The sequence below is a fragment of the Calliphora vicina genome, chromosome 1 (genome assembly GCF_958450345.1).
Source record: "Calliphora vicina chromosome 1, idCalVici1.1, whole genome shotgun sequence".
Taxonomy (NCBI): domain Eukaryota; kingdom Metazoa; phylum Arthropoda; class Insecta; order Diptera; family Calliphoridae; genus Calliphora; species Calliphora vicina.
The window spans coordinates 86,537,511-86,547,901 of record NC_088780.1 but is presented as its reverse complement, the minus strand read 5'-3'; the positions used below and the strand labels follow the sequence as shown (position 1 = coordinate 86,547,901).

Sequence of the window (10,391 nt, the reverse complement as noted above, 5' to 3'; positions counted from 1 at the left end):
AATAAAGTTCGAAACAAAACAAGCCCTAAATGATTAAATGATTGATTTTATAAACAAAAGATCAAGCAAATATCGCCAAATAACATTTTAACATTTTTTCCCACATTTTTACAAAAAGTCTTCTATAAATTTTTTAATTTTTAAAAATTGTATACATTTTTGAAAAGAAGACACAATTTCCTATACGTTGATATATTATATATATATATCTTATATTTTTCACTAGTCAAATTTATGGATTCAAAATCAACAACAAACAGCAAAATTACAGAATCTTTGCATTGCCGACTATAGCAGTACTAAACATAGAAAACAGTGCAAGATGTAAAATTAAAAGTTAGGGCTTGTTTTATTTGGAACTTCGTTTTCTATATGTGCGAAAAAAATTAAGAGCGTATATGGATTTTCCAATTTTTAATGCCGTTTTAAAATCCAAAAATTTCGAAATTTTTCTATAAAATTATTTTTTTTGACAAATAAAATTTATATTTCAAAACGACTGCGAAGATTAAAAACATGTTAAGCCTTACTGAAGGGTAATTTTATTGCGGAATTTTTTCAGTTTATTCAAGAAACTAAACCGTTTTTGAATTACGCGAATATATGTTGTGCAACCTCCTCTATTTTCGAAATAACGGTATATCTCGAAACGGTTAGCAGCATTGAATTCAGCGTACCCGAATTAGTTTAACACACTGGGTGCCCTTCTTGACAGAAAAAAAGTGTAAATTTCGAGCACAGTGTAATTAGCGATTACTTTAAACACCACTGTTTACAATCGCGTGTCTTTTAATTTGGATAAACCCTGTTATAAATCAAATCGTAAATTCTTGGAGTACTATTTATAAATCGACGTATGAATTGGTGGAGTACCATTATCACTCTTTATTTTAATAACAAGGTTTAAGCGTTCCAGCTTCCTATATAAAGATATAGGTCGATTAGGGTATTACTTGAGTCGACGTGGGATAATCTGGTAATTTGTGTTATATTTAAATTAAAAAAAAAACAATGTAAACTTTGGCAGATAGAAGTCAGAAAACACATCGAGCAAAAAATAATCAGTTGGCTTTTTAACATCACCTGTAATAAATTCGCCTTGTTATACAAACAATATGCAGAAAATCTTTTTAATAGACTTTTTGGAAATTTTAAACAGTCAGAACTAAATGAAAGTTCATTTGATATAGAAGCTCAGCTCAGTTTAACATTATAATAAGTTCATAATCCACACAAAATATTTAATATTGCAACAAATAGCGCCTTAAAACAAGATTTTGATTATTTTGACAACTTTCGAAAAGTTAAAATAAATTAAAACTTTTAAACCGAAAACCGGTTTTTAAAAATTACGATTTTTCGAATTATTCGAAAACCGGTTTTTTGTATATATCGAATATTTGATCACTCTAGGGATGGTGCATATTTCACAAACGAAAACAAGATGTTGGCTATTGTATTTAAAGAGGTAAAAAGGAAAACTTTGTATTTCATTTCAATAAAGGACCCTATAACTAACCAGAAACTCTTATCGGATTCAATTTGTTCTGTATTCTGTTAACAATTCCAGCTAACGTATTTCCAAAAATTATTTCACAAAAAGCAATAAAGTAGTGCGTTCCCTAATTTATTGTGTGCGGCTTAGTAATCCTCCTATTAAGTTACCTTTGAAGTGTCCCTCCCCCACCAACAACAATTTACCACACGCACTTGTCATGTTGTGTATGAATCATACAAATCTTTTGAATCTCATTGGGGTTCTTTTATGTTTGCGGCAGATTTTAATGAAACTTATGTTGTGTTGTGGTTCCACAAACCGTTCTTTTTTTCGATTTCATTTCATTTTCGTTCGGTGTTGTTTGTGTTGGGCACTCAACACATTTGGGGTTGTTATCAACGTCATTATCACCAACAAACCAACAGCAACCTCATTATTATCGTTGTCGGTACGAGTGTCGTCAACATTATGAAGACAACACCAAAACACTCGTAGAAACGAGTGTGTGGTTGTGTGTGCCCTGAATGAAAACAATACTTATTTATTCGTCGTTGTCGTCGTCGTTGTACAATGTACAATTTTTCTTTTTGTATGTTGCTGAGGGGTTGAAATAGTTTTGTTTACAACAGTTCTATTTAGTCGCAAACAATCAAGCCTTGTGTCAGAAGCTATTTTCTAACGGTTCTTTTTACACGACAAAAACCGCCGACCGCGTATTCAATTTTCACAAAAATTAACAACAAACAAATTGCGAAAATCGTAAAAATACCGCAAATATTGTAAAACATTAAAAGTTGTTCAAATAAACGCAACTTTTTTTAATTTCGGAAAATTATTCAAAAACCAAAAATCTGTTAAACATAAAAAGTAAGTCTTGAATGAAATATTACTACTAATAATTTAGTTAATATTAAATTTTAAAAAAAACCTTTATGATTTATGGTTGGCATATGTTTGCTGAAGTATTTTGTTATTTGTTATTCAACCACATGTTAATGTAGAAATACATTAATTTTCGTTTTAGTTTTTGGACATAAAAATGAACTTAAAACAAAATTCATTTAAAAAATATTCGTTTCAAATTAATTAAACACTTGAATACTATATCAAATCACTAGATTTATTGTTGTTGTGTTATTAATTCATTGAATATTGTGTGTATTTTTTTTGGTTTGTATACACATGTTTTGGCCATTGTAGTTTTTGGCTTTTTGAAATTCGTATTTTTTTTTGGCACATTTTCAAAAAAAGGCAAGAACAAATTTCATCGTCATCTTCAGAAGATGCTGTTTTTCTTATTATTATTGTTGTTGTTGGGATGTAAAAGCCGCAATAAACTACAACAATAACAGGAAAAATAAAGAAAATATTGTATTCTTAATACAAGTGTCCATTATAAAAATATAAACATTTGCTGGCAATATGTGAATAAGGATATAAAGACCATAATGTTTATCTTTTTTTTTTAATTAGATTATTTTTGCTTGGTTATGTGTGTTTATTGAGTAAGGTTCGGGTAAAGTTTATATCAGTATATTAAAATTGATGTATTTTATATTAGCGGAAGGGAAATTGTGTCTAATTTTAAAAATAATAGCCGGGTTTCAAAAATTGTGATACAGTTCAGTGCGCCTTTGATTTTACAGTGCACTCGCGATAATATGAACACCCTAAAATATGAACACCCCAATATGAATACCCCAAAATAGGAACAGTTTTTACTTCCATAGGGTACTCTAATATATGAACTTAGTGAACTAAGCGGTTCATATTTTAAAGCCTTTTAATGTATTTCATTTATCTACACAGAGTTGAAATATAAATCAAAAGGGTAGTGGATAAATTATAATTCAACTGCTTAATCATTTTTGGACTTCCCTAGCTGTAGATGCGAATTAGATCCCATTTGCAAATATGAACGATCTTGCAAAAGTGAACTGGCCTGGTTTTAATTAGTTCATATTATCGCGAGTGCAGTGTATACTACATTATTGAAATGTTTTTTTTTAATATTTGAAGACAACTATTAAAATATTAAATTAGAATCAGAACTTTGAATTAATTAATTCAGAATTAAAAAATGTCAGCCATTCAATCCATTAAACATCTAATTCTCAACATCTAATTCTTTAGCTTCATTTAGTTTTCTTTTTGTTTTGCTCTTAATCATTTACAAAATTAAATGGAAAAAAATGACTTATGTGCTGTTTTTATAATACAAGCGAGTACTTTGAGTGGACAATTTACATGTATTTCGTTTTTGTTACAATAACAAAACACCTATAAAATTTCCAAAGACTCGCTTGTATTATAAAAACAGCATATTAGGCCTTTTTAATACTATGTAGTAAAAGATTTGAATTAAAGAAAATTTTAATGATTCAATAAGGAATTAGTTCTAAAAATAATAATTTCTCAAAGGATTGAATTAAATACATTTGAAATGAAAGTTACTTAAGCCTATGAACTAATTAATAACGGAATGGTTGAGAGATAAATATGATTTCGAAAATTGAATTAAGAATTAATTATTTCGAACCTTTGCTTCGAATAAAAAGAAATATTCAATATAGTTATTATTGTTTCTACTATGTAAAATCTAGTTATGCAGAAATTGTTACTAAGTTCAAAAGAAATCGATTCATATTATTAAAAGCTATGGTTCCTAAACCTAAAAATTTTCTGGAAATATTTATTTAAAACTTCCAGGTGTATATTTAAAGAGAAATTTCTAGAATTTCTTAAAGTTACAGTACAAACAGATTCATTGTTATTTGTTGTCAATGCATTGTCAATAGAATGATTTGATTGAATCCATAGACTTTTTCGATAATAGCAGAAGAATTACGATTTTTAATAATTTGGTCAAGAGAATTTCAGCCACAACAGAAAACTTTGGTCAATTAGACTGTATAATTTGATTAGCAATACATTTCGCTTATCACATTTGTGTGACAAAACTAGAAAAATATTTATTAAAAATAGGAAATTAGTTGGACAACTTAATACAAATTAAAGGAATAATTCAGCTGCTTAACATTAAAACCGTAACGGTTATAAGTGATATCAAAAAAGTTATTTCATAACAATTATTTTGTGACTTTAAAAATAAAAATCCATCTAAAACAGTTATTTTTCAAAAGAGTTTTAAATAGCCGTCATAAAAAAACTGATTTGAGGAATTTTATTTTTATTTTTTCCGTCATAGAATAAAAGTCATTTGAAGAGTTTTATTTTATATATTTTTCATTAAAATAAAATCAAGTAGGATTTTAATTTGTTATTGTTTGATTCCTATTATCAAATTGTTGTTGTTTTTTTTTCTTAAACAAATTAATTACTACAAACATTATAAAGAAAGATAAAGTAGATATTAAACGAAAAGAGTTTTATTTTCTGACGGGAAAAATAAAACTCTTCAAATGACATTTATTTTATGACGGAAAAAATAAAAGCACTCAAATGTGTTTTTTTCTGACGGAAAAAGTCCTCAAGATTATGAAAGAGCACGTCAATACGAATCTATTGGTATATAACAGTATAGGTCTTCATTGACTCTAACATAGAGATTTTTGGATTTCAAATTTTCTGGGTAACCGTTATTTACGGTCCCTGATTAAAACTTATAATGATATTATTATTTTGAGAAAATAATGACAATACCCTAGGAAAAAACGTATTCATTATACAACTAGTTCTAGAACATATGCATAAAGCCAACACTCGTTCTTGTTTGGCGTTGGGATCAATGATTTTTATTTGAAATTGTCAGCTTCAGAACTAGTTTTAAAGAAGCGCTGCAGAGAGACCACTTTATTAGGAACGGTTCTGGTACCAGTACATTTATTTTTTATTTCATATTTATACGAAATTTCTTGAATTTATTTTTCGAAAAAAAAAATTATAAAACCGGTTCCAAAAATTTATTTCAGAACTAATAAGTGATCTATAGAACCGATGTAAACTAATGCCAAGGAAAAATGGTTTCTTAAAAATTCTATAGAAGATTTTTAGAAAATATGTTCCACCGAACTCGTTCCAGAAGTAATAATAACATTTTATAATTTTAATAATCTGTAAAACTTTGTACCTAAACTTTTGGTTAATAATCACTTATTCCCCTAATGGCTAACACATTTAATTTATTGTTGAGTTGGCTATAGTTTCTAGTATTTTGATTTTAAATACGGTGTCTCGCTATCAAAATAAATAAATAAAATCCATAAAAATACTTTAAGAAATACTCGCGTATTTTTGGAAACATATAAAATATTTAAATTCCCCATGTTTTATTGGTCTGCCGCAGCTATTTTTGGATATACATTTTATGGAAATATTTAGTATTATAAATACAAGAATAAATACAAAGTAGCTTTTAAAATGTACTATTGATATTTTAAGAGAACACTAACATAAGTTAGAAAATTATTTAAATTTTATTGATCGAATAAAAAGTATATGAAAAATGTACATTTTTTTTTATTTCTATTTAAGCACATTGTTTATTTTAATCCTCTAGAACATGCCACATTTTGTGACTTCAGTTAGCTGCAATGTGTCATGAAAAAAACCCAACAGGGAAGAAGAAGTAATATTTATAATATCTTGAACATTATTGAGGTTTAAAATGTGTGTTTAAAACACAATTATGTTAATTAAGAGTTTTGAATAAGAGAAGAAAATATTAGAATATTTAATACTAACAATTTAGAGTAAATAACATTTTGTTGTTCCAGCACGTATGAGCAACAATTTTAACTAACATTTCCTTGTTAAACATGTTGCGTATACGCCTGCTACCAGCAAGTGTTTTTTGTTTAGTGAAAAATTGTTGTCGCTTCATTAACTGCGCTCACAAACATGAACACATGAACACTTTTCTCCCCTGAGCTTGTGTCAATCCTTTTTGTTTTTGATTTATTACATAAATATTATGTTACCTACACAATTCCCAATAGATTTTAGATTTTATTTATAAGTAAGTATGTATGGATTAGAAAATTAAAATAGAAATTTGTTTCCAAAGTTGTCAGCTGCCATCGTTAGTAAATTAAACTTAAATTTGTTAAAGTTCCTGTAATTATTGAAACACATTTCTTAAGTTGTTTTATTTCAAATTAAGTTTTACAGTGTTAAATTATAAAGGTCACTGTGTAATTAATTTAACTTTTAGTTAGCGGCTGTAAAATTTTTGTTGTGGTGACAAAAGTTCGATTATTTAAATCGTAATTCTTATATGTCCTAGGTCTATTTATAAGACTTTGCTATTAACACCGCCTTAAAGTGAATTCACCTTAATATGAATGTTTGGCTTGGTATTGTAGTCAGCTGTTTTTAACAAGCTGAGTACAATACCAAGTATCCAAAACAAAAACCGGTCAACCGGTTTTTTCATCTTTGTAAACTTTAACTTTTCGGTATTTTGAGAAACCGGTTTTTGTAAGACGGTTAACCGGTATTCTAAAGCTCATTCAAACATATTTATGAAAAACTTTGATACCATTTTTAAAAAATATTGTTTTATTTTATAGAAAATTGTAGCATTTAACAATATTTCGTAAAAGATATAAAATAATTGCATAACGATAGATTCTTATGAATCAAAAAAGTTAAATTTCCGACGATTTAGTACACAATTCCTAACATATTTCTTATTAGCGTCCACAAATAAAAATAAATCTAAGTTGACCTTTTTCATATTGAATAAAAATTTAATATAAAGCGGTTAACCGGTTTTTTTTTGAAGACAAAAACCGAAACCGGTTTTTTCAAAAACATAATTTTTCGGTTAAACCGGAAATCGGGTTTTTAGACATTCTAAGTTTAACACAAAGAAAATTCCTGTTTTTCTTTTTCTGTTTGTATTGCACAGACCTTATTAATAGAAGTTCCCAAAATTTCCCGACTAAAATTATCCAGGAATTTTAAAAAAATATTTCCGGAAATTCCTGAAAAACTTTCCCGATTAGAACTTTATTCTGAACTCGGACCAATATTGACGAATATATCCAGGTTAAATTTATCCGATTTGGTTAATTTTATATTTTCTATTACTGTAAAATTCATATTGCTTCATGTCATCGGGAATAAAATATATGTAGTACAAAGTCCGTAGAAAGTTTATATATATTAGGATTCAATCTCTTTGGTCTGAATTTTTTTTTACATTGGCTGAAAGTTTTAAATTTTTGAACGAAGAGAGCATTACACTAACTGAAAAAAATGTTGTAAGTTAATGTCTCAGATATTCTTATTGTCAGAGTTGTATCGTGGAATTTTATAGGGATCATTTTTGTGGAAGACCTTAACCCTCTATCTCGAAAATGTTTTCCGGAAAATTTTAGTTTAATTATATTTTAAATATCAGCTCATTCGGATCATAAATAGATTTTCGGAAATTTTTTTTTAAAAATATGTCGTGTAAATTTGGTAATTAAGCGTAAAGAGCTTTATTCACAACATGGATGTCACCGAAGAACATCCACTGAAATTTTCCGGCCAACATTTTCGTAAAATAGTTTAATCCTTAAACGTGCTTTTAAAAGGATTTTTTTGATTTTATCGAAAAAGGGTCAAATTGAACCTTAAAGAGTGGAGATAGTGGGTTAAGATCTTCCACAAAAATGGTTCCCATAAAATTCCACAATATAACGCTGACAATAAGAATTCTCTCAGACATTAATTTACAACAATTTTCTCAGTTAGTATAATGCTCCCTTCGATTAAAAAATTAAAGCTTTGACCCACTGTAAAAAAATTCAGAGAAGCTGGACTATAAGTTTAGTCTACAAAAATGATCTACTCAACATGCCCTTTCAGAATTATCAGAAGTATTTTGAAGTCTCTTAGCGCGAGCTAGGTTTTGATTTTAGATCCATACTTTCTTTTGATAATTTTCTTAGAATTTTGTGCAGATTCCGATTTTGCTATACGCCTGTCACGTGTTTTCACGCCCGAACAATTTGTAACAATTTATGGCTAAACAATAAAATTTGAGAAAGTTTATTTTTGTTGTCATACTTATACACTTGAACAGATTTATTTTAAAGATTTCCAATTACTTTTATAGATATTTACTTGTTTTTAACGATGTTAATAATTTTTAAATAATCCATAATGCTAAAATTAAATTTCATTAATTTTATCATCTAATCGTTTTTTATTAGTGAACCATTTAATTGGAATTACCCATATGTATTTAGATTTTAAGAAATTGTTTTTATTAGCTACATAAATAAATTAATATTATCAGCACTGTTTTGCCACGGGCATGAACTATGATTTGAATTATCAGATTTCAAAATAACGTCAACTCTGATATCATACAAAGTGTGTTAAATTGATTAGAATTCTGATTAATTTAATTAAATATTTAGAAATATATATATGTTTAATTCTTACACGAAATCTGCACGATCATTTTTCTCCTGCTGCTTCAAAACTTAACCAAATTTGCCGTAGTTTGCTTCAGCGTAAAATTATAACTAAATTCAAAATTCTTAACACAGATAAAGTTAAGGCTAAATTAACTCTTTCTGATGGAGATGTGGTAACCTATAATACTGAAGAATGTGCTGGATTGCTGAATCCTGAGGGGGCTGAATGAAAATTGTCTTCTTTTTATATTTTTATTTTACATATGTATGTATATATCAAAGCATATTTTATGTATTTTCTATTGGCAATGTAGCAACCACTTAATGATTTTTTTCTCTCTCCTTTTGATATATGATTTATACATACATATGTATTATATATTTACTTACTTTTTATTATTCAGTATTATATATTTTTTTTTAATTTGATCTCATATTTACTTAAGACTGGCTGTTAGTTAGTTAATGTTAATACATTTGTAAAATGTTTAATATATTAGATAGTTATTATCTTTATTTTTCTTATTCTATTCGTTTTCCCCACGTAATGTTTTTCAATTACTTTGATGTTTTCTGATAATAACATTGGTCCGTTGATTAATAGCAGTACTCAAATTAAGAATATTTTGCTACCTTATATGAATGATTTCAAAGTAGCGCATTTAAATTGTCAAAGCATTAGACCTTCAGCTAACTCTTCTAAGTTTGATGAATTCAAATTTCTTTTAAATGGATCTCTATTGGATGTTTTTGCTATTTCTGAAACATGGCTTAAACCCCACATTTCCTACCGCTCTGTCCATGTCCAGGGCTATACATTTTGCCGTAATGATCGTCATGGTTCGAGGGGCGGCGGTGTTGGTATTTTTATTTCGAACCACATAAAATTTAGAATTGTATTTAAATCGTCTGTAGTTGGGTCTTGTGAGTCATTATTTTTGGAAATTTACTTCGGTAGCTTGAAGATTCTATTTGGTGTTGTTTATCTGCCTTATGGAGATATATATACTTTTGAGTCTGAGCATTTTCAACTTCTCTCTATGTATTCCAATATAATTATTGTCGGTGATTTTAACTACAACCTATTTGACAGCTTTAAGTCAACTACTTTTCGTTCCTTATGTACTAGTATGGGCTTGAGTATTATTCATAATTGTAAACCCACACACTTCGATGTTGCACACCATAGTACGTCTTTAATTGACTTTATGTTAATTAGTGATTCCTCTGCTTTGCTTTTTTCAGATCAATATCTATATCCTGCTTTGTCCCGTCACGCTGCAATTTTTGCATGTTTCAAGTTTAATATTATCCATGTAAATGAGTATATTGAATACCTGGATTATAAATGTACAGACTGGGATGGGATAATGAGCTTCTTGTCTGACTTTGACTCGAGCGATATTTATGGTTCTAGTGATGTCGACATAATATGCTCAAATATTGGCGCCTTATTACAATCTCTATTATGTTTTGTTCCTAAAGTTAGGAAAAGAATAAAATATAATGATGATTGT

At 28.1% G+C, this 10,391-nt stretch overlaps 1 protein-coding gene across 1 annotated transcript in view; it reads left to right on the top strand.

The window, feature by feature from the left end:
- Positions 1 to 2,119: 2,119 nt before the first annotated feature.
- speck overlaps positions 2,120 to 10,391 on the top strand; it is a 93,904-nt gene continuing 85,632 nt past the window's right edge. The window contains exon 1 of the mRNA XM_065515073.1: positions 2,120 to 2,365. The gene's annotated coding sequence lies outside the window, so the exon portion shown is untranslated. The remainder of the gene's footprint in view (positions 2,366 to 10,391) is intronic.